Below are 24,117 nucleotides of genomic sequence, written 5' to 3' on the forward strand. Positions count from 1 at the left end.
CGGACGTGGCGAGCTTGGCTTGGGTCGAAAGCCAGAAAGGGATCGCCCGCCTTCCAGCCTTCCAGGCCCCTTTAAGTCCTACTGTCTGAGGGCCGGGGTCCGAGCCGCCTCGGCGCGCCAGGGGCCTGAGTCCCAATTGTGCTTGCTCAGTGAGGGTGACCTGGTGGCCGCGCAGGCGAGGGCACTGGTGCGGTCCCAACCGCAATGTGGGTGTGGGCGCGGGCGTGGCGAGCGGAGATCTGGGGCGCCAAGCTTGCCCCGAGGGCGGGGGTCTGGCAGCGGCTCCAGGAGCCCGGCAGGGGGTGTCTGGGCCCTTCCGAAGGACGCCGCCTGGCACCGAACTCCGGACGACTGACGGACTCGCGCCCCGAGCCCCGGCCCCGCCCCTGGGACCCCGCCCCCCGGCGCCCCGGGTTGGCTGGAGCCGGCGGCCAAGCGAGGCGATTTGCCACGCGCCGCGTCTCTGGAGCCGCTCTGAGCCCGGCCCCCGCGGCTGGTCAGGGAGGCAGCAGTGGGGGAGGCAGGGCTACAGGGCGCGACGCCGCCGGGCTGCCCCGCCCTAGGAGGCGCCCGGGTTCTCATCAAGTGACCAGTATCCCTTCCAGGAGAACACGGTCCTTCAGAGGGAAGCGAGCTCCAGCCTGTAGCCCCGGCGCCAAACCGCCGTCATCTCCTTCCTGTGCCGGGTGATCCGTCTCCTCATCCACAAGAAAACATAGTCCGCCCCTCACGTCCTTGTGGGGTAGTGCTCGCTTCCAAACAGTGTGACTCTCTTTGCCCGCACCCTTGTCTTTCCCACTCCAAGTGCTCTAGGACCCACCAAGAAGATAAATCAGCTCTATGAAGAAACCTTAAGGGAGAAGCCAGAGAGGGTGCGAAGGGAGGTGAAGGAAAAGGCGAGCTTGGCGGAGGGACACAGAGTACCGTCGAAATAGTGCGCACGCGCGCCGACAGGAACGAGTTCCGGTCTGGCCCGGGCCTGTCTCCTAAAAATAGCCCCGGTGTGGGGATCCGTGCGCTGATGTCCCGACGAGTCCCGGGCTGAAGGAGGCGGCTCCGGGCGGCGCGGAGCGCTGGTGGCGGGCCCCCGTTGCGGCTTGTGTGCGCCCGCCAGCTGCGCCGGAGAGACGGTGAGGGCCGCGGGCGGCAGAGCTCAGTCCGCGGGGCCTGAGGGGCGGCGTCTCGGCGAGGGGGCTGGGGGCGCCGGGGAGGGGGGCGACGCGGCCCAGGAGGGGCGCCTGCGGGGCTCCGGGGACAGCGGGACGGTGTGGTGTCCGGCTGGCTGAGAGCAGGGGTCGAGGCGCGCGGCGGCGGGGCGGGTGGGGTGAGGGGAGGCGGCGAGCGGTGGTCGCGTCGGGGTCGGAGGCGAGGGGCAAGGCGCCTGCGGAGGGGGGGGCGGGGTGCCCTGAGGGCGGGCCCGAGGTCTGAAGGGGTGTCGCGGGCCGGTGGAGGGAGGCTCGGCCGCGCAGGCTCGGCGCGAGGAGCCTCCCAGGGCGCGCGCCGTGTTTGGGGCTGGGGGGCGGTGGTGGACGTCGTCTCCTTGAAAGTTGAAGGAGTTCCCTGGGGGCCCGGAGCCTCTCTGTAGGGGAACGCCCGAGGGCCGTTTTCCTAATCTTTCAGTGTGAGGCCGGGGTCTCCCCGAAGCGGTTTACCGGGGGGTGCGGGGGGCGTTTTGCGCTGTTGTTGGACTCGAAGAAGTTCCCCCACTTCTGTTTGGGAGAAGGTTGGTCTAACGGAGTGGAACTCTGTGTGTGCATGTGTCTGTGTATGTCAGTGGCCGTGTGTGTGTGGATGTGGATGTGTGTGTGGATGTCAGTGGCCGGGTCGGTACTTGGGGCCAGGAGGTGGCCCGGGCTGGGGGCACCTGCGGGTGCGGACGCCCGACAGTGCGGGGAGACGTCGCGGGGAGGGAAGGGGCTACAGAGGGAACCGCTCACTGCCCTCACCCAGGACGTCCATCTAAGTAGATCCCGGCTCGCAGGGAAGGTTTTGTGTGACAAGAAACTTTGCCTTTTAGTTCGATTCCATCTGTCTTTGATCAGTGAGGATTTATTAGTAGGTGAGATAGTGCAAACAAGTTTGGAAAAGGTGAGCATTTCTGAATTAGAAAAGCAAGGGATTTTTTTGTTTGTATTTTGTTTTTTTTCCCATTTAAAGTGTAACTATAAAAATGTTCTCAGACCTGATGATTGATTACTGAGATAAGAAGCGAGCCTTCTGTCATGATCCAGTAGGGAACCATGTGTAGATTGAAGACTAGCAGCACCGTGTTAACCTGCATTTTATTTTACAATGAGATTGTGATTCCAGTAAGTGTGCTTTTAGAAAGGCCTGCTGTGGTGTGTTGACAGTGTGTGTATTTTAAAACAAATACTGTCTGAAAATTTTCAAGTTTTAGCACAGTATGTTTTCATTGTGTCTTGTATCTATTACTGTATGGAGAGAAGGTTCTCTAAAGCTGTAATTAGGTGTACATTACAGAAGAGCACTTTTCCTTTAAGAATCCAGCTGTGTTGTTTTGGCATCTGCCAAGTACTCCAGTTGTCAGTTTTAAAATCTGTTACCTTGGCAGTCCTTGTACAGTCTGTGGAAAAGTTAAACAAAATAGCTTAAAGATTTTTTCTGCAAACACAAAAACGGCATTTATTTTAATAGTGTGAATTTAGGAAACGAGGATAAAATAACTATATTGTGTTATTATGGCTTTTGTATATGTCTCTTGGTTTGGGGTGTTTTTTGTTTTTTTGGTTTAGTTTTGGAAGGCTCAGTCTTTACTCATTTCTTTTCCTGTGAATGGCAACTTTTAAGAAAAAAGTCAGAAGTGTTTTCACTAAAGTGGAAGACAATTTTAGTTAGACTTTATATAACATGTGTTCACTATGTTTGATATAAAACATTAAGATTAGTTCTATATGATGATGCACTAACTGATTGTGGAATCACTTCTAATTCTCAGTGAGCATCGTAGTAAAAAGTTGTGATAATGGTGTTAAAATGAAAATACTCTGAAGAACTAAAACTAGTGATTTAAATACTTTGCAGACACGGGCTTTAATAATTCTGTTGGAAGAGTGCTTCCAGTTGAAACTTATTTACTAAAGCCGTCAACAATTGTGAGATGGTAGTGACCTCTCTAAACACAGGTTTTTCATTTAATTCACACTGTTGTTATATATGAAACTGGTTTTATTCACACTGGAGCAAAGGTGATAAAATCATGTTAACTCCTTAAATTGCTTCCTAGCAAAAGTCCAATAAAATTGTTTAGGGCAATGAGTGAATGAGTGGTGGGGAGTGCTCAGTAGAAGGAAAATAGCTCTTTGGGGCTCAGAAATAATAATTGTAAAGTCACCATATTGAATTAGGGATTGAGAATAATCTTCTTTATTATTAGAGTTTTTATGTTTCCTTAATGGGTATGTTTGACAAAGGTTATTTTGTAAATGCAACTGGAAATAATCTTTTAAAGATGAGTTGTTTTGAATGGTGATGTTTTATTTTTCAAGGCAGTTGCATTATTGCTTTGTATTTTACATTAAGAAAGCAGTGCAGGTTAATATTAATTTTATTAATATTCAAGCAGTAGCAGTGTCGTCACTCATTAATTTTTTGGTTACCAAGAGAAATATTTAAGTATATTCTGAGAGTGGTTAAGTAATTGTGGAAATGTTTATTAGAACGTGATTTTGAAGTTTGAAATATTTTAATAAAATCTTTTTAGTAGATTTGTTTTCCGATTTAGGAGGGGGAAGCCATAAGTAAATTTGTTACTGGGAAGTAGCATGCTTATCAGTGTGGTTTTGGGAAGCCACTTTTTTTCCCTCCCTTTGCTGCTTTTATAAAGTCTGGCAGGAGGAATTTAGAGTAACACACAATGATGATGGTCCTAGATTTTCTTTGGGCATTTCTAATTTTATATATTCTGTCTTGTAATCAGACTATGCACCTATTTTTTTGTTTGTTTTGGAAGATATACTCTTGGTACATATGAATGTTACAAAGTCTAGCTGAAGTTTTCTTTTATCAGCGATGGGGCAATGAAAATACTGCTTTGTGGACTGAAAACGATCAGCATTGCCTTTTTTTAGATTAGAAAGAAAATTTCTGAATGTTCTTAGTAAATTGAGAAGCGAGTGCCCTCTCAATGTTTGAAGTAATAAGGGAAGTGTAAATATGGAAAATCAAATCTGTCTTCTAGTTAACTTCCTGCATAGAATACTCTAATACATTGTGCTGACTTGCAAGTCCTCATAAAGGAAGGCTGCTTGACTTTGTCATCAGATCTTGGTTCTGATCCCAGCTCTACCATTGACAAAGTTATGAGACGTCTTCTGTGAAATGGGAAGGAATTACACCACCTGCCCCATAGAATTGTTAGAATTAAATGAAATAATGGTGTGAGTTCCTAGGACGTTCCCTGAGACCTGATGTACAAAAATGCATATTGCCTCGTCTCCTTTCATCTCTTCCTGCATACATCCCTTCCTTCCTATGTAGATTGTATAGGTACTCTGCCCAATACCTGTACCTTTAGTGTTTGTTACCAAAAGGATTTCATGTAATGTATAAATACAGGAGAATGCTCATATATTTGTTTGGGATAAAATATCCCAGCATCTTAAATTCATTGTCAGATTAAACATAAAATGTTTAGTTGACTGATCTGCAATCATTGTTGGATTCTAACTTCCATGATCTCTCTACATAAAAAAAAAAAAAAGTGAAATATAAGTATTTTTCCTACTTTTCACTGAAACATGTCGTTAAGAAATTATCTGTGGGAGTTATCTTTAAGATATGATATTTAAAATTTGAAATTACAAAAATATTTTTATAACATACCTGGAATAAGTATATCTAAAAAATAGGTTTTCTTTAGTTGGTAATTTTAATTTTTTATTCTTCATTTTACTTGCTTGGTGGAACTAAATTATTTTATTTAGGTGTGCTTTATCTGTGTATGGTTTATCTGTGTATACTATGTTAAATGGATCCTGTGTCCAGTCTATTATAATTGAAAGTATAAGCTCATTTGTTAATAAGTCTCATGCATGGCACGGGATATGTGTTGGCACATATTTAATAAGTACTATATTATTTATATAGATATATGTTATTTACTGATTTTAATAGTTTTGTATTTACTAAATTGATATTTACTGAACTTAGTATTTTATTTAATATTGAATCATCTTAGTAATCACTGAAGATGAAATCATAAGCATATGAGTTAAGAAAATTAGCTGGTTTATGAAGTGGAATACCAGATTTTTGAATATTGGTGTATGACAGCAGATAATTTACTTCTTCATCAGTTTAATACCTGTTGATGCTGAAAGCCAGAGGAATTGTTAACATGGGTGAAAAACAGACACTAGCTGATCAGACTTCTAATAACTATCAGCCAAGTCACATCTTTTTATGGTTGTCTTGAATCAATACTAATTTTATTTTCTTCCTTATACAAAAATGTAAACTTTAATTTATGGACTTAAATTCAGCCATCAATAAAGTTACATTGTTATATGTTTTGAGAAACGTTTTGGTAGTGGGTGGTAAATTTATATTGCATGAGCTGGACCTTTTCACCAGGTTATTTTTGTTGCCAGCAGCATGCATGTGGAGCTTGACTTGGATTAGTTTGAGGTATGATTTGTGACCCTTGGAACAAAAGGATACTCTCCATTTAACCTGGTAAGATAACTTGTAGCTGTTGGCTTATTAAAACAAGGTGCTCTTGCATTGACTAATATTGTATTTGCTTGTCTCACTTTTTATCCCCAGCCCTAGCAATCCATCTTTTACATAGAGATTAGGATTACATTTCTAAAATTCAGATCTAAATTCAGATCTGAATTTTAGAAATTCAGAAACTTTGAAGGCATGTAAAATCAGTAAAGAGGCAGTAATTTAAAAGATAAGAGGTTGACCTCTAAAATCTGACTGCCCAAGTTTTAGAATACCCACTCTAGCACTTTTTCTTTGGCAAGTTCTCAGTCTTCTTGAGGCTCAGTGTATAAAACAGTGATTATAATGTTATTTACTTTGTAGAGTTGTTGAGAGGATTGAATGAGACATGTATTGTCAAGCTTTTAGCACAGTCCTTGGTACCTAAAATGCAGTAATTTTTTCTCCTGCTGTTACTATCATTACCACTACTGCTGTTGCCATTATTAGTCACGGTTCACTTCATAGTATGATTCTATCCTATCTTTCTAGGCTCATTGTCAGCCACAACTCTTCAGTTTCTATGACCCAGTTAAGGCCAGCTATTTGCTCCTCTCTGAAAAGGCTATTATTTTCATGCTGATGTCTCCCACTTTTATTTTTCTAGCCCAGAATTTTCCTGAGCTTGATATTCACTTGGAAATCTAGTTGGGATTTCAAACATAATGTTAGCCACGTGACTAAGATATAGCTATTTATTCCTCTCCCCCAACCTTCTTCCTCTCTCCTACCCTCAAACCCTGGTGTCTCTACTGGCCCTCCCCATCTCAGTAAATGGCAGGACTCAAGCCAGAAACCTAAGATATCATTTTGGATTCTTTTCTTTAATCTCAGATCCAACCCATCCACACGTTATATTGTACCTTCAAAATCTGTCTTGAGCCAATCCACTGCTCTTAGCCTTCACTGCCTTCACCTCTTTATTTCAAGGCATCATTATCTCTTGCATGAATTACTGCAGTAGCCTCCTGACTGGGCTTCTTGTTTCTTTTCCTGTTCCTCACAAGTTCTTTATTCACACAGCAGCCCTAGGAACCATTTTAAGAGCCTCAGTCATGTCATTTTTCCTTAAAATCTTCCAGTGACTTCCCATTCCTCTCGAATGGCCTGTATTCTTTTCTGCGACCTGAATGGCCCTGAATGATCTTTCTCCTTCTCATTGTTCTTCCCTTCATTCACTGGATGCCAGCCACTTGTGCCTCTCAGTGTTCTTTAAACGTTTTACTTCCTTTTTAGGGTTTTTTGCACTTTTTGTACTACCTGCTTGAGATGCTTTTCATAAGGCTGGCCTGGCCAAACTCTTTGGAACTTGGCCCAGATCTCACTTTCTCACTCAGACCATCCTGTTTAATGTTGCAGTCCGTTAGTTACTCTGTCACACATCTTGTTTATTTTATTTAAGACACTTAGTATAATTTGTACATATCTTGTTTAGTTATTGCTTAATTATGGTTTTTCTCCATTATCTGAATGTAATATATCTATATCTTCCTTCATGTTTTTGCCAGGGATTGGAATGCTCACTTGCTCATATTTATCCTTTAAGTTGTAGCTCAGATGTTATCTTGATAACCGATTTTAATGTTTTTAGACAAAGTTTTCCTCCCTTGCTCTTGATGCACACACTATTTGTAAAATCCATTATAGCCTATTTAAAGTATTATAATTGATGTCATTCTCTTCTGCTAGGCGGAATTCCTGTGTCAAAGACTGTGTTGCTCTTTCTGTATGCTCAGTACCAACCAGTCTGTCATGCCACATATTAAATCTCCGTAAATGTTGAATTGAGTGGAAGTTGTCCTAATCAACTGAAATGACCAACACAAACCAGTTTTCCCAAATGAGACTTTAAAAATTATAAAAGTACTTTCCAGATTATAAAATACTAGTTTGTGCATTTCCTGTACATATTAATATATGTATTCTGGGTCAAGGCAGGAATCCCAGAGTTATCGAGCCTAAGTATAATAGCATTTCCTGAGATTCCATTTTGTGAGAGCTTTCGTGGCCAGCATTAGGAACCTAACAGCTATTTGTAATGGTGAAGAGCATTCCACATTCTAAATACCTAAATTACAGATGAGCTTTTGGAACATAACCTGTTTGTAAGTTGGGGACTATTTTAGCAAAATGTTTATTTTGATGCTGAAAACCTTTTTCTTAATGGTGTTAAGCTTATTTTCACATGAATTATGAAGGGAAAGGGAGAAAAGAATCTGCGAGTTGAGATTTTGTTTTTCAGAAATGGCTCGGTTTTCCCAAAGTAAAGTTTTGGTATTGGCAGAAGGTTGTTGTTGTTTTAATGTTTTGCTTTGGGAAAACCTTAGAGAGAAGTTACAAGACTAGTACAGTGAACTCATATACCTGTCACCTAGATTCACCGATTGTTAATATATTTAGCATGTTTGCCTTATGATTCTCTGTATTTGCAGAGTGGCCCCAAACTCTGGAAACAGATATTATTATTTTATTTTATCTATAATTTGAAGCTCCTTGATTACATTTTCTGGAGTATGCCAAAGATTCAAGTTTATTCAGTTAAAGTCAGAAGCATATCATCTGAGGCAGAACATCACAGATGCATACAAGGGATAGATTGGAAATGCTGCATTAATGTACTTTGCTAACAAGGAAACCACATATTAAACATATTAATGTCATTCAGCATATCATGTGTTGTGCTGTAATAGCAGGAGTCCACTCTGTAGATCTTTTTCCTCTTCTTTTTTTTCTTTTCTCCTTTTTTTTCCTTTTCCTATTATAATTATTTTTATTGTTAACCATTTGAGAGTAGGTCTCACACATCATGATCCTTTACCCCAGGTGCTTCAGCAATATTGTCTAAGAACAAGAGATATTCTTACATAACCACAGTATGATGGATTCAAGAAATTTAATATTGATACAATAATTTACTATACAGTTCATGTTGAAATCTCTTCAGTTGTGCCAATAATATCCTTTAATAGTGTTTTTTTCTAATTCAGTGTTATTTATTGTATTTTAGTTGTCTTCTCTCCTTTAATCTGAGACAATCCTTCAACATTTTTTTTCCTCTGGCATGAATAGTTTTGAAGAGTACAGGTCCTTTGTTTTGTAAGATGCAGGAATACCACGTAAGTGGTGATATATCCTTCATAGAAAAAGGCAATATAATATAATGGTTGACCCATAGTATTGTTGTTTACTTGGATCACTTAGTTAAGGTTTGAAAACTCCATGTAAAAGTTTTCATTGTCCCCTTTGTTATTGTTGAATAATCTTTGGGGAGACCCTTTGAGACTGTGTAAATACTCTGTCTTCCCCCAGAATGTTCACATAATGGTTTTAGCATTTGTTGATGATTCTTGCCTGAATCAGTTATTACACAGCAGTTTCAAAGTGGTGTTTTTATATTATTCCTTCTATATTTGTTAGTCGGCCTTCTATTCAATTGTAAATTAGAGCTTTTCCTTTTCATTGCTTATTTAATATCAATATAAGTTTATAGATTCTTTTTTTATGAAGTAGGTTATACTCTATCACCTGTAAGTATTCATTTTTTAAAAATATGTATTTATTTTTGGCTGTGTTGGGTCTTCGTTGCTGCACACGGGCTTCCTGTAGTTGCGGCAGAACAGGGGCTGCTCTTCATTGTGGTGCACGTGCTTCTCATTGCAGTGTTCTCTTGTTGCGGAGCACGGGCTCTAGGCGCACAGGCTTCCGTAGTTGTGGCTCGCGGGCTCTAGAGCGCAGGCTCAGTAGTTGTGGTGCATGGGCTTAGTTGCTCCGTGGCATATGGGATCTTCCCAGACCAGGGGTCGAACCTGTGTTCCCTGCATTGGCAGGCAGATTCTTAACCACTGTGCCACCAGGGAAGTCCCCTGTCAGTATTCATTTTGATGTTCCAAATTAACTCAGGTTTGGTCAGTGGGAGCTCCTTCAACTTAACTCATTGATTGTTTTGACATGTTTCTATCATTTTTGGAGCACTTCCTTACTTTGGGGACAGAAGATATTCCAGACTCATCTTCTTTTCCTGCAGCTGTCCTAGGATCAGCCATTTCTTCAGGGGGGTCCTGGTTTCTTTCATTGGGTTAAGAGTATTTAGAAGTCAAGAACTGGGCAGTAGGTATGCTCGTTGATACTGGAATATCATTGTTTTTAGAGCCTTAGCTGACCAAGCTGAGAAATTTTGAGTTTATGCTGATTGCTCAAGCAGTAGATTGTAATTTTTCTTTGCGTTCCTGGAACTCCTTAGCACAGAATCTTTTCTTTTGAAACTGTTAACAGTTTAAGTGACTAATTTGTCATGGAATTTTTCTGTTTAATTCTGTAATGGTTGGGTCTTGATTTCCAAAACTTATTTTAAGGTTCTTGGGAATAGGAGTCTTGTTTTATATCTCTTTGTATGTTCAGTGAATATGTTTCATAGTGCCTTGAGCATGATTGGTACCCACAGGTGGTTTATAATGTATAAATATAATAATGACTCAATATTATGTTTATTACTTTTACACCATAGTTAACTATTCTTGTGTTTTGTTGTAGCGTTTCAGGTAATTTTGTGGAAGCTTTTAAGTGAATTGGTGATTCATTTGTTCTGTTTTTACTAACTTTGTTAACCTTGAAGTAATGAAACATCTAAAAGTTTTTCAACTTAAAAATTTTAAAAACCTAATTCTTGAGATTAAAGTATGTAATTAAAGAACATCAAAACGACTAATTTTGACATTGCTGTTTTATAGTGTTTTGTTCTTTAGCCCTTTCTGGGATTCACTTTAATTATAGTGAGATGATATCTAGATCCTTTTTAAGTCTAGGTTACATGCTTTATATATAATTAACGTTGACTTGTTTATGAAAGTGAAATTAAGTGCTACAAAGTGTAGTGGAAAGAATATTGTGCTACTGAGCCAGGAGTCATTGGGTTCTAACTCTTTGTAAACATTGTGTTACTTTGGCAATTTCACAGTTGGATTTTCATTATCTTATTCAGTCTATGGGGCTAGGTGATGAGGAATAAGAGTGAAAAGGCATGGCTTTCACAGTCATGTGGGAGTATGGATACATATAGGTTTATAATTCACTTTGCTATGTGCTTGATGTGTATAGTGCAGAGTGCTACAGGAGCACATAGAAGGGGCAATTAACCCAGTTTCAGGGAAGCCAGGAAAATTTATTCCACTGGAAGTGACATTTTCAACTTAGAATGAAGTCTAAAGAGTGAATAGGACTTAGCCTTGTGAAGAGAGTAGGTAGAGTTTACTAGACCTGTTAAGGGCAAGAGATACACTTAAGAACCTTGGGTTGCTTGGAGAAACTCAAAGAGTACACTATGGATGGATCAGGCAGTGCCAGAGAGATTAGACTGGAGAGGTAAATAGGGACCAGATTATGAGAGCCCTTAAGCTGTGTTAAGGAGTTTGTACTTTATTTTAGGGAAAATCTAAGCATCTTAAGCCTGGGAGGAAATTAATTTAAAAGGTGATACTGATTGCACTGTGTAGACTTCTTCAGAGAGAGTTAACAACTGGTAGGCAGGGCTTCCCTGGTGGCACAGTGGTTAAGAATCCGCCTGCCAATGCAGGGGACATGGGTTCAAGCCCTGGTCTGGGAAGATGCCATACGCTGCGGAGCAACTAAGCCCATGCGCCACCACTACTGAACCTGCTCTCTAGAGCCCATGAGCCACAACTACTGAAGCCCGTACGCCTAGAGCCCATGCTCCGCAGCAAGGGGAGCCACCGCAATGAGAAGCTAGCGCACCACAACGAAGAGTAGCCCCCACTCACTGCAACTAGAGAAAGCCTGCGTGCAGCATCAGAGACCCAACTCAGCCATAACTAACTAACTAACTAACTAAATAAATTAAAAAAAACCCAAAAAACTGGTAGGCAGGGAGAATAATTAGGAGGATGTTACAACAAATTAGTTAAAAGGGGTTAAGGTGGCCTGGACTGTGATAGTGGGATGAGGATTGAAGAAATAGTTGGATTTGAGGAGATATATAGGAGGTAGAATGAAAGGACTCAGTGATGGAGGGCTTGTGGAAGATGAAAGAGAAAGAGTTAAGGGTAATGATTAGGTTTATGGCTTGGGCAACTGAGGGAATGAATGGGTGGTTTACTGAAATAGGAAGCACAAGTGGAGATTTAGGCTTTGGAGAAAGATGATGAATTTACTTGTGATAGAGTGCCTAGATGGATAAAGAGGGTATAGTCAGAGAGTGGGATGTATAACTTACTCTCAGAAGTGAAACAGTTCCTGTTAATGACAAGGCCTAAGGAGTTGCCCATGGAATGGGTGTTTGAAGAGGACTGGAAGTGAAGGTATGTAGTGGTCCGGGAACAGAGAGGATTTATCTATTAAAAAAAGCCTAAGGGTATGCCTGCCCTAAGGCAGAGCACCCTGTTTTAGATTATCTCAAGGTTTTCAGCATTTTATCTTGGAAACTAGAAGTGAGAAATTTCAGATACTGTGGTCTCAATAAGATTGTCTTAAGTTAAACAAAAAAGCAAACAAAAAAGCAAAAAAAAAAAAAAAAAGAAAACCCCGCAACAATAAACATTTTTTTCTAAACAAAGCAGGAGACTGTTTAATTGCTCCAGACTCATCTTGTATTTTACCTTTCCCAGTCCTGGAATCATCCTCTTTTCTGAAGAGCCCTGGCTCCTTTCGTTGGAGGATGGCATTTAGAAACCAAGATCTGGGTGCTAGGTGTGCTCATTGCTCCTGGGGTGTCATTGTTTCTAGGCCTTTTCAGCAGAGATAAGAAATATGTGTGTATATGATTATACATATACAGTCACTTCTACTATAACGTGGCATGTGTGTTCCTGAAAATCACTGTGTGATGCAAAGTTGTATAATAAAGACCACGGGGTTCGTGGCATCAATGGAACTAGGAAAACAATACTCAGAAACTTTGTCAGTGACACATTAAAGAGAAAAGATAGGAACCTAATAAACCTATTTAAAACAGCAGTCATGCTGTTAAACATGTTAAATGGTTAAGTATTACATAAAGAGTAAATATGGCTCTTTGCTATGAAAAAGACATGAAGTTTGCTTATGTAGGTGAGTTTTGGAAAGGTTGTGGCTTGTGAGTTATTTTGAAGTGGTGGATTGAGAGTTATCTGAAATCAAATGAAACACCACCAGATGTGGATGGATGTGGCTCATAACACATGCTGTTATGTTATGGACTGTGGTAGATCATTTTCATTTGAGTCAGTTCTCCCTTGGGTGCCTTGCAATTTATTCTTCATTTCTGGAATAATTTTTTTTTCTATTTCTTTTTTGAATTCAGTCAGCTTTTTAAGTTTCTCATTTTTGTTTTTAGTTTTTCAGTTTCTGTCTGATTCAAAGTGGTTTTCATATCCTCAAATGCTTGTTTGAATATGTTTAATCCAATTATTAATATATTAGGAATAATATATTAAACAGAATATATTTAATTCTATTTGGAATACTGACTGACAGTTTTTGCTGCTTTGAGGTTGTTTTTGGTAGGAGGTTTTCCTCACATGATATGTCAAAATCTGTTCCCTGATTTTCTGGATTTCACTTTTCTTTTGTTCATTTTTGTGATATTGGGGGGTTTTAGAGTATTCCTAGTTTAATGGTGCCCTTTTCTGTCAGTATAAAATAGTCCTGTTACTTCAGTAGTTCTTATTTGTTTGTTTTAATGGTTGGAGAGAAGGGTTGTGAGACTTCCAATTTTATGATTCTTTTTGGTCTTGCAGGACCTTAAATTTTCCCTTTTCTTTTTCCCTTTACCATCCAATTGCCAAAGGACACTCTTTCCTTCCTTTTGCCTGTCTTCTCCCAGAGGCCATGTGTTTCAAGGTTGTGCCCCCTTACATGGCGGCTAGCGCTTTAAATGGCACCTGTTCTTTAAATCACCAGAAGTTTGAACTTCCTTCCCTATACTCTGTATTCTGATCTGCCCATTTTCCCAGTATTTTCCCAGATTTAGGGTGGGTTTAATATTTTTGGTGGTCCTTGCAAATGACCCTTAGGCCTGTTTGCTGGCACCAAGTCTTGTGGTGAGTGGGGGTGGAGTGACAGCTTGGGAGATCAATCAAGTACTGGGATTTGGTGAGTTTTCTGTTTCCATTCATAGAGAGCATTTTTTTTTTTTTGTCTTTAGGCTATGCTGAAAGCTTGGTTTTGTGTAGGATTTCCTTTTCCACCTTGTTTTTTCATATGGTTTAGGGGAATATTTTTAGTTAGTTAGATAATGCTACCACCATTGTCCTCACTGAAGTGTCTACTTTTGGGGGAGGGGGAGCAGGAATCTATTGACTTATGCTATCAGTGCTACAAAGGTTTTAGTAAGAAAAGACATAGGTAGTCAACTTACACTGGTGAGCTAGAGATGTTAGAAAGTACCCTGTAGGAGATATAAACCAATTTAAATACTCTTGCTTCATTCTGCTCGCATGTAAATGCAGGTTCTAGGTTATTGCAAGAGGCTTAAGTGATTTTTTCTGTAAAGTAAGGTTATTAATTCAAATATTTATTTCTGTAATGTATATTGGAAATGCTTTGGTTTTATTTATAACATGAATGAGTTACAGGTCTATATTCAACCTAGCACTTCTTTGGTACTTCTTTATTCTAATGACAATCTAATATGTATAGTTTTCAGAAAAGGTAACTTCTTTTTTGGAATTTAAATCATTTTTAATAAAATTTTTTATACTTAGAGGTGGAGATGTAAATAATATATAAGAAATCTAATGGTATATAAGGAATAATAAAACATTCACTTGTGGATCTACTGCCTCACTGAAAAAGTAAAACTACCAGTATTCTTGAAGTCCCCTGTGTGAACATTCACAGTCTTATTTCTATCTCTAACCCCAGGATTAAGAGTTGTTAAGAATTTGTGGTTATTATTCTCTTGGCCTATATTCTTAAGCAGGATACTATTAGTACATGTAGCTAAAGTCCATTTATTTTCCATGCCCTCACATGCCATTGTATGACTACTTCACAGTTTATTTATCCATTCTATTTGTTTCCTTGCTGGTTCTGTTAGTAGGATAGTAGATTTTTTTCTTTTTTTTTTTAGAAAGGTAACTTCTAAACTTGGAAATTGATCTGATAGATGTGAACTTCTTTGAAAGTTAAACTACTTGTATCTCTTCTCTTTCTTTTTCTACTCTTTCGGCTTTCTCAGTTTTATTTTATGATTGAACTGTTGTCCTTTGATTACAATAAATTGTAGGTGTCGTGTTATTTCTTGGCTGTACACTTTTATTGTGTTTAATAAGATGGCACTGTATCTGTTGATTGTAGTTGAAGCTAACTGGTTCTCTGTCTTATATGCTTTATATCTATGTCTTTTTAACATGAGAAATTTAACAAAGTTGGAGTTATGTGTGGAAGTTCTTTATGCTTGGTTTCTAGAATTTAGTTGCTTAAAATATTTATTACCTTTAAGCATTTCTTTCCCTAGAATTAACAAGTTTTTTTGTCAGTGTTTTACGTTGTTGGGGTAGAAATTGACTTGTTCCATTAGTCATACATTTCTTTTTAAAAATATAAACCGAAATTAAAAGGCCTATTGACTTTAAACATCAGAAATCTTTCATAATATAAATTAAAATCTTTGCTATTAATGATGTGTTTTTGGAATTCTCCACGTGGCTTTTTAATGGTGTTTAAAGGCAGTCAGTACCTATGCCCAGCTGTCTGTCTTTGGAACCTCATATATGAGCTTTCATTTCTTTTTTCATAGCTTCCCCAAGTCTTAAGTAATGACTTGACAGGCTCTCTATACAATTTCTTTTTACTGCCCTACCCCTTTTCTTTCAGCTGGCAAATATGGTAGCCCCAAAGCAATGTCCATTGCTCTGCTCCCTTACTCCTTCCTTTAGACTCTATTCCTTTTCTATTTTCACTACTTTAACTATTGTTTCTGTATTGTTGTTGCAGAAATATAAACACATTTAAGATATAGCTGTTTGCTTCTAGTAGATAATGGTGTAGAAAGGGTAAAACCCCATTAATTACTATACTACATTAATTACCAAGTGATGTGTAAATCTTAGACACAAGGCATGGATTAGGGAGTTCAGGGAAGGTAGAGTTCAGAAGTGACCAGGGAATGCTTCATGGAAGAATTGATATTTGAGCTGGATGTCAGGTTTTATTGTCAGAGGTATAGAAAAGATATTTCACATAGAGAAATCATTTTGAGCAAAAGAACTAAAACAGAAAAGTGAGAGGTATGTATTGGACACAGTTTGGCTAGATTGGAGGGTGTTTCAGAAGTAGAAGATGGTAAAGTGGGAAAGAGAGCTTGAGACCAGATTGTAGAGCACGTTGGATGTTGAGCAGTTTGGACTTTGTTCTTCAGCTAAGGAAGAGCTGTTGAAAAGTCTTTTAAGCTTGGAAGTGACCAGGGCTGTCTTTAATATGCCCATATAACAAGATAACAAAGATGACATTATGTCCTTCCTTATTAATAAAGCTTGGTTCTGTAAAGAATAATGCTCAACAACACTTGTTTAAAAGGACAGTGCTAGCCTCATTCTTAATTTGATTGTTTGAAGGAAATTGGTGGGAATATATGCCTTTCAAGTAGAAGACATGAATAAAGATAGATGATTCTCTTCTCATTCTCCTCTGTATCTCACTTCTTGATCTCCTTTCCCAGGTCAGGCCAAATGCTGTGCTTTCCATAAAGAACTGATTCCTTCCATTTAGAAGCGTTTTCTTTTGAAATCCTCATAGTACTTCTTATCTGTCTTACTGTACTTACCATGTTTGACCTTATAATAAAGGGAGTAGGTGTATACATAGTGCATTGAAGGTTTTTATGCTTGTGTCTTAGTTGTTCTTGCATTCTTTTCATGTAGATTCTCAGTAAACATATAGTAATCTATTAAGTTTCTGTCTTTCACGTGACCCTAGATTTTACATGAGGATTTGTGCTGAACTAAGGTTTTGGACTGAATTTAAAGTCTTTAACACTGCTGGTCTAGATCAGTAGTTCTCAACATGTTTTCTGCTGTGAGATACAGTAGATGAAATTTTGACACATGGACTCCCATGCATCTACTTAGCAGGGAAGTAAAATGTTACAGTGATTTATAATTGCCACAACTATCCTAGGATTTGTTGTCAGTGTAACAAGTAGTAGATGATGTATATAGTTCTTAGGGCAGTAGCTTTAACTCTTCCCAATTCTCTTCCACTTAAGAAGGCATACCAGAATGCAAGGAAAGGTAGTACTATGAGGATAATCTGAAGCCCCCTCTCTCTATTTTATGGTTCAAAGCAGCACTTTAGAAGTATCAAATTATTTGCAATAAAAATCCCAAGTTATAGTATCCATCTTTCAGTATAACTTTAGGGTTTGGATTTCTTCTTTTCCATTAGTGCAGATATTTTTGTTGTTAGTATTTGTTTGTTTGAAATGGGTAGAATCCTATTTTGATGCGGATTAGACTGGTAGTCTGGGTATTACTCCTGGATTCCATTTCATTTCTGTTAAGTTTTAGAGTTTGTGTTTCTAAAAAGACCTCTGAGGCCTCTTCCAGTTCAAGACTTTAGGAAGTTGCAGAATATCGCAAATATGGTGTTCAAACTTTTTCTAGAATCTGGCCAACATCCTTATTAATACGAACATCTGTTTGACACACTTTGCCAGCTTACCAGACTTTAACCAAAGTGATGTATATTTGGCCATTTTTTATGTTAAGTGCCTAGTGTCACATTTTAAAGTGTGCTCGTTTTTGAACTTTGTTTTTTTGTGGACAAAATATACTTTTTGTTATTGGGGTGTAGGTGGTTGAGGACTGTAAAAATGATAGATTCCAGTAACTATATGCCTGACAAGGAATACTAGGAGTGTTAGCCCTTAGTTTGGGTTGAGGCGCGTAGAACAAATGGAACTTCAGCATTTAAGAAGTTACATCCTCTACTTGATGAATGATAGCATTATCAGAACATGTAATAAATATTAAATATCAATGTGTATGCTTCCAGTATGGTTGCTGATTATAGATTGGGGGGGTGATAAATTATTTGGGAAAATAAAATAGGAACTAGTAATTTACCTAAAATGCCTTATTATTTGTGGCATAACCACCGGTATACGTATCGTTATGGGGAAGATGTTAGATACCATAATGAAGTAGGATGATAGAAAAGAAAATGTGAAGGCACTCTAAGTTATTTTATTATAAGAGTAGAAGCTAAAAATAAACACATATACCCACATAGAAGCTTGTATACCAGTGCTTAGAGCACCATTACTAATAATAGGCAAAAAGTGGAAAGAAATGTCCATCAGCTGATGGATGAATGAATAAATAAAATGTGGGGGCTTCCCTGGTGGTGCAGTGGTTGGGAGTCCGCCTGCCGATGCAGGGGACATGGGTTCGTGACCCGGTCCGGGAAGATCCCACATGCCGCAGAGCGGCTGGGCCCGTGAGCCATGGCCGCTGAGCCTGCGCGTCCGGAGCCTGTGCTCCGCAACGGGAGAGGCCACAACAGTGAGAGGCCTGCGTACCGCAAAAATAAATAAGTAAATAAAATGTGGTATTTCCATAGAGTAGAATATTATTTGGCAATAAAAAGGGATGAAGTATGAATGCATGCTACAACATGGATGGGTCTTGAAAACACTGTTAAGTGAAATAAGGTAGTCATGGAAGATTATATGGTTCAATTTATATGAAATGTCCAGAATAGGCAATTCTATAGAGACAAAAAGATGCCTCACTGCTTAGGGCTGGGGTGTGGGGTGGGAATAGGGAATGGGGAGTGACTGCTAATGGGCACAGGTTTCTTTTAAGGGTGATGAAAATGTTCTGGGATTAGTGGTGATGGTTGCACATTCCTGTGAATATAAAAAAATTCAGGTGTATACTTTAAATGGGTGAATTGTATGGCATGTGAATTATATCTCAGTAAAGCTGTTTGCTTTTTTATTTTTTAAAAAAGAACTGAGGCTGTGTGAGGAGATGTTTTGGACCTAATGGGTACTTTGGGAGATATAGATGGAGGTGGAAGGGCATGGGGGAAAATAGGCATTTCTGGCATTAGTATACCATCACATTGTAACACCAATGCTACCCTCTCTGTTTGCTGGCTAAGAATGTAATAGGTTGTGTTTTAGTGGGCATTGTAAAAGAACGCAGCTTTTTAACCTTACCTAACGCTGAGACTGGAATTGTGCATTATTCCACTTGACAGGATTAGTCTTGCCTTTCTCTTATTTGTGTATTTTTTGTCATATTAAATTCAAATGTTTTCCTGTTTTCAAGGTAGTGCATAATTATGTTCTGCCCATCTATCCATACTACACCCTGCTTTGCTCTTTTTGTTCACACCTACTCACATTTGTGTCATCTTTTTACCTCCTGTAATTGGAACAGTCCCTAGTTTCATGTGTGCTTGAAATCACTTTCTTTCTTAAATGCTTGCTTCTGTGAAATTAACTGACTTGAAGATACTGTTTCTTGTGGCTTAGTCTTTTTATATGTTTATAAATCTATTCTTTTAAGGCCTTATTAGTATCGTTTTTAATTCTAGAGTCATATTAAATGATTCCAAATATATTCCCAAACTTCTCATTTGGCTTTTGCTGTATGTAGTATTTGCCTTTCTGATTTCTTCAACAATGATGACTCTTTAATAGGAACGTTGCTAACCAATTGACTTCCAGTGGCAGTCTCCATTTGTTCCATTTGCCCCCTTTTCTGGGTTATTTCTTTATGAAGCTAGCACTTATTGAGCTCATACTGGCACTATGCGAAGTAATAGCGTAGCATATATGCTTATTTAATAACAACTACTTAATTAATTTAACAACTAAATTTATGAAGTATACAAACTATTACTACACTGTTTTACAGATGAGGAAACTAAAACTCAGAAGATAATGATTGTTCTTGATCTTAACTGTGTAAAGTCAGAAAAATCTTTTAACTACGTATGTATAGCTTCTCTGTGTTGAGTATCTGCTTTCGTAATGTGTATGTATTTGTACGTATTTGGTGGTTGCTCAAAGTTTTGCAAATTTATTCCTAAATGGAATCATACAGTATGTGTGGCTCTTTAATGTCTGGATTTTTTCCCTCACCAAAATGTTTTTGCAGTTCATCCATGTTTGTGTCTATCAGTATTTTGATCCAGTTTACTGTTGCCTAGTGTTCCTTTATATGTTTATACCACAGTTTCTCCATTCCCCTTTCATGGACATTTTGGTTGCTTCCAATTTGGAAATAAAATTTTCTCCCCCTCATTCTTTGTGCTATTTTTGTCATCCATTTTATGCTGCATGTTTTTACTTCTATACATTATTACTACGTTTGCTTTAAAAACCATTATCTCTTTAAAAAGTAAAAGTAAGAAAATAAAAGGTAAACTCTCATACTTACCATTTCTATTGGTCTTCCTTTGTGTAGAAATAGGTTTCTATCTTTTGTTTCTCAGAGCAGTTTTAGGTTTACAGAAAAACTGAACAGGAAGTACAGAGTTCCTATATACTCTCTCTCGCTCTCTCGCTCTCTCGCTCTCTCGCTCTCTCGCTCTTGTCTCTCCCCCTTCCCTATTATTAACATGTTGCATTGGTGTGGTACATTTGTTAGAGTTGATATTGATGCATTATTATTAACTAAGTCCATGGTTTACATTAGGGTTCATTCTGTTGACAGATTCTCAGCTTTTGTTTGTCTGAAAATGTTTTTATTTCTCCATCTATGGAGGATATTTTTGCTTTATGTAGATTTCAGTTTACAGGTTTTTTTTTTTCTTCTTAGCACTTTAAAGGCGTTATTCCTTTGCTTAAACTTGTTCACATTACTTTCTGCAAGGAGTCTGTGGTAATTCTTTGTTCCTCTATATGTAATGTGTCTTCCCCTCATTTTGGTTGCTTTTAAGATTTTCTTTATATTACTGGATTTCAGCAGTTTGATTGTTAATTATGTGCCTTGGTACAGTTTTTGTGTGCTTAACCTGTTTTTTGTTCATTGAGTTTCTTGAATATATGGGTTCAGTTTTCCTCAGATTTGGAAATTCTTTGGCCTTTGTTTCTTCAGATATTTTTTCTATCTCTCCTTCTGGGATTACAATTACACCATTTTTAGACTGCCCTTGATATTCTCACAGGTCCTTGATGCTCTGTTCTTTGTTTCTTTTTTTGCTTTCTATTTTCACATTTTCAATTTAGGGATCTTTTTTTCCTACACTGTAGAATCTGTTGCCAAGTCTATCTAGTTGTTTTTTATTTGAGATACTATATTTTTCATCTTTAGAAATTCGTTTGATTCTTCTCAAAATAATTGTCTTTTTTTCTGTTTTTCATTAAATCCTTTAATATATTTATAAAATTTTAAAGCTTATGTCTTTAAAGATATCATCATCTTGTTTCTGGATCTGTTTCTTTTGTCAAATTTTTTTCCCCTGGTATAGGTTACACATTTTTCCAGTTTCTTATGTTGAGTAAGTTTTGATTGACTCTTGGATATTCATCATGCTGTTGTCTGGATTTTGTTGGTTTCTTCTCAACAGGCTTAAATTTTGTTTTGGCAGTGTATTCCATTTCTTATGAAAAAGTAGTAGTAGTTTAGCACTACTACTAAGGAGGTGATTCTGCATCAGCGTCTACTCGTTGCGCCAGGTTTCAATGAGATTTTTCTTTCCTCTAGTTGGAATTTGAACATCTCCAAATCTTATGTAACCTCTGGTAACTTTTGAGCCTACTGCTTCCTAGTCATTATTCTTTGCCTGGCCTTGTAGAGTTTCACTTTACTAATGCTGCAGCTTTATTTTCAGCAAAAAACTGTGTTGTCAAGTATGATAGCAATTAGCTATATGTGGCTTTTGAGAGCTTGAATTGTGGCTAGTTCAAATTTAAATATTCTCTAAGTATAAAACATACTGAATTTCAGGAACTTATGGAAAAACGATGTAAAATATCTGTTTTTTAAATCAATTGTATTCTGAAATGATAACATTTTGAGCATTCTAGTTAAAGGAATTATGTTAAAATTAGTTTCACCTGCTTCATTTTACTTTTTTTTAAAATTTACTTATTTTTTATTTTTGGCTGTGTTGGGTCTTCATTGCTGTGCATGGGCTTTCTCTCGTTGAGGCAGGTGGGGTCTACTCTTTGTTACAGTGCACGGGCTTCTCATTGTCGTGGCTTCTCTTGTTGCAGAGCGCGGGCTCTAGAGCGCAGGCTCAGTAGTTGTGGCGCACGAGCTTAGTTGCTCCGAGGCATGTGGGATTTTCCTGGACCAGGGATCGAACCCGTGTCCCCTGCATTGGCAGGTGGATTCTTAACCACTATGCCACCAAGGAAAACCCATTTTACTTTTAAAATGTGATTATTAGAAAATTTTAAATTACATTTTGGGCTCACGTTATGTATGTTTTGGACAGAGCTGCTGTAGAATCCTCTGTGCAGATTTCAGGTGCAGTTTGTCTTCTTGAACTGTATTCTATTACTTTCCCACACAGTTTCCGGCTTCCTTAGCCTCCCTAAATTTCAGTTTCTGCCTCTTTTACTCGCTTAGTCCACTATATTCTGCTTGGCTTCTCATTTCTGCACTGCTCTCCTGACTCTTCATTGTAGGGTTGCGGTCCCCAACCTTTCTGGCACCAGAGACCGGTTTTGTGGAAGACAATTTTTTGATGGGATGGGGGGGATAGTTCAGGTGGTAATGCAAGCGATGGGGAGTGGCAGATGAAGCTTTGCTCACTCCCTCGCCCGCCACTCACCTGCTGTGCGGCCTGGTTCCTAACAGGCTGCAGGCCAGTTGGGGTCCGTGGCCCCCGGGGTTGGGGACCCCTGTTGTAGGGGACACTTTCCGTTTTCTCAGGTGTTGCAGTGCTGAGCTCCTTGTTGTCCAGTGTTTTAAAATTATAGTTTTATATATATATATGATCAGTTTTCTTGTTGAGTTCACTGGGAGAGCATGACTGGTACTAGTTACCACATCATGGGTAGTAGCAAAAATCTTTTTAAGGCACGAGTAAGTTGATGACCACATATGAGAACATGAATTAAAAACACCATTTTTAAACCTCAGTTTTGATTACAAAATGAAATTCATCTTTGAGCAAATAAATACTTTGTATTGTGTTTATAGACTGTACTTTATGTTTTTGGGGTTTTTTTTGCCTGCTTCATTTTTATCTTAATCTGGATTGATTTTTAAAGCTGTTTGTTTTCATATAGAAACCTATTTTCTTTGACATTACGTTATACTCAAGGCAGAAACTTTGATACTTTCCAAACATAAAGCAGTAATTTTCTTCATAATTGTGATCAAGATTTGAGGAGACACTTTTTAGGCCCTCAAGGTTTGAAACTAGGAATGTCAGTATCATGTCAGCAGCACTTTGGTTTCACTTTGCTTTCTAGTTTATTGGCATTCACTGATTAGGCACTTAAATAACCAGCAAATATGGCAAGAGATAGGAGTTAGGGAGCAAATTACTTATTTTAGGCCATTCAGGTCTTCATTTTTCAGCAGTTGTGCTGGGTTTCATCTGTTTGCTTTGTAAAGCGTATTTGGGACATTTGAAGAAAGGAGTTTTGAACCTTGGTCATTTCATTTAACCCTTTTTTGTTAATATGGAAAACTGAAAGATGACAGTAACTTGTGCCACAGTATAAAATATGATATTCAACATTTGTCACTGAAATGGTAATGCCTTCAAAGGTCTCATTTGTTTCAGAGGACCTTTTTTAAAAGTTTTCTTTTCTTTTTTTTTAAATGACCTCTCCATGTGCTTTTTGTGATAGTGTTTGTGTACTTTTTCTGGTAGTTGTCATATAGGAGCTTAAAATGTATTTTTAAAGTTATAGAGAATTATCACTGTTTATAATTTTTGTTCACAGCAGGCACCAACTTGTTATTCGTCAGGATGTCTTCATATATAGATATTGATGTGCATTGTATATCTGAAGCCGCTCAAGTGTATCAGTCCTCTGAGACTGATATGCTTTGCTCTCTTTTGAGTCTGTTGCTATAGTATGCATTCGTTTATTTCACTTATTAAATTTATTCAACAAAAGCATTAACTGAACTGTGGTTAAAAGCATGCCTGGGTTCTAATCCTGGCTTTACCACTTTACTGGTTTAGCTGTGTGACCTTGGCTAGCTGCTTCTTAGTCTTTCAGTTTCCTCTTGAGGATAATAGTGAGGTTATTGTTGGCTTTACATCACTTAATATGTGTAAAGCAATTAGGCTACTGATTAGCATATGATAAATACTTAAATGTTATTGCTCCTGTTGCAGTTATTATTACTATTATTGTTATGTTAGGCCTTTCTTGGACACCTTTTCTCAAATTTTAATCCCCTCCCTATGACAGTACTTCCTTCTCTGCTTTATTTTTTTTTCATTGAGGACTTTCCACTAGCCTGCTGTATA

General features: G+C 38.6%; 1 protein-coding gene across 11 annotated transcripts in view; it reads left to right on the plus strand.

Annotated features, from left to right (window-relative positions):
* The first annotated feature begins 614 nt into the window (after positions 1-614).
* The window catches only part of MEF2A (myocyte enhancer factor 2A), a 174,604-nt gene continuing 151,101 nt past the window's right edge, over positions 615-24,117 (plus strand). For 3 of the 11 annotated variants that reach the window (XM_027083212.1, XM_027083211.1, XM_027083208.1), the window contains exon 1: positions 619-1,130. The gene's annotated coding sequence lies outside the window, so the exon portion shown is untranslated. Of the gene's footprint in view, positions 1,131-5,612; positions 5,695-24,117 lie in introns of all 11 variants that reach the window. The other 8 variants (XM_027083213.1, XM_027083209.1, XM_027083218.1 and 5 more) reach the window with 7 other exon arrangements.

The sequence above is a fragment of the Aethalodelphis obliquidens genome, unplaced genomic scaffold (genome assembly GCF_003676395.1).
Source record: "Aethalodelphis obliquidens isolate GAN/ISIS:26980383/991018 unplaced genomic scaffold, ASM367639v1 scaffold49, whole genome shotgun sequence".
NCBI lineage: Eukaryota > Metazoa > Chordata > Mammalia > Artiodactyla > Delphinidae > Aethalodelphis > Aethalodelphis obliquidens.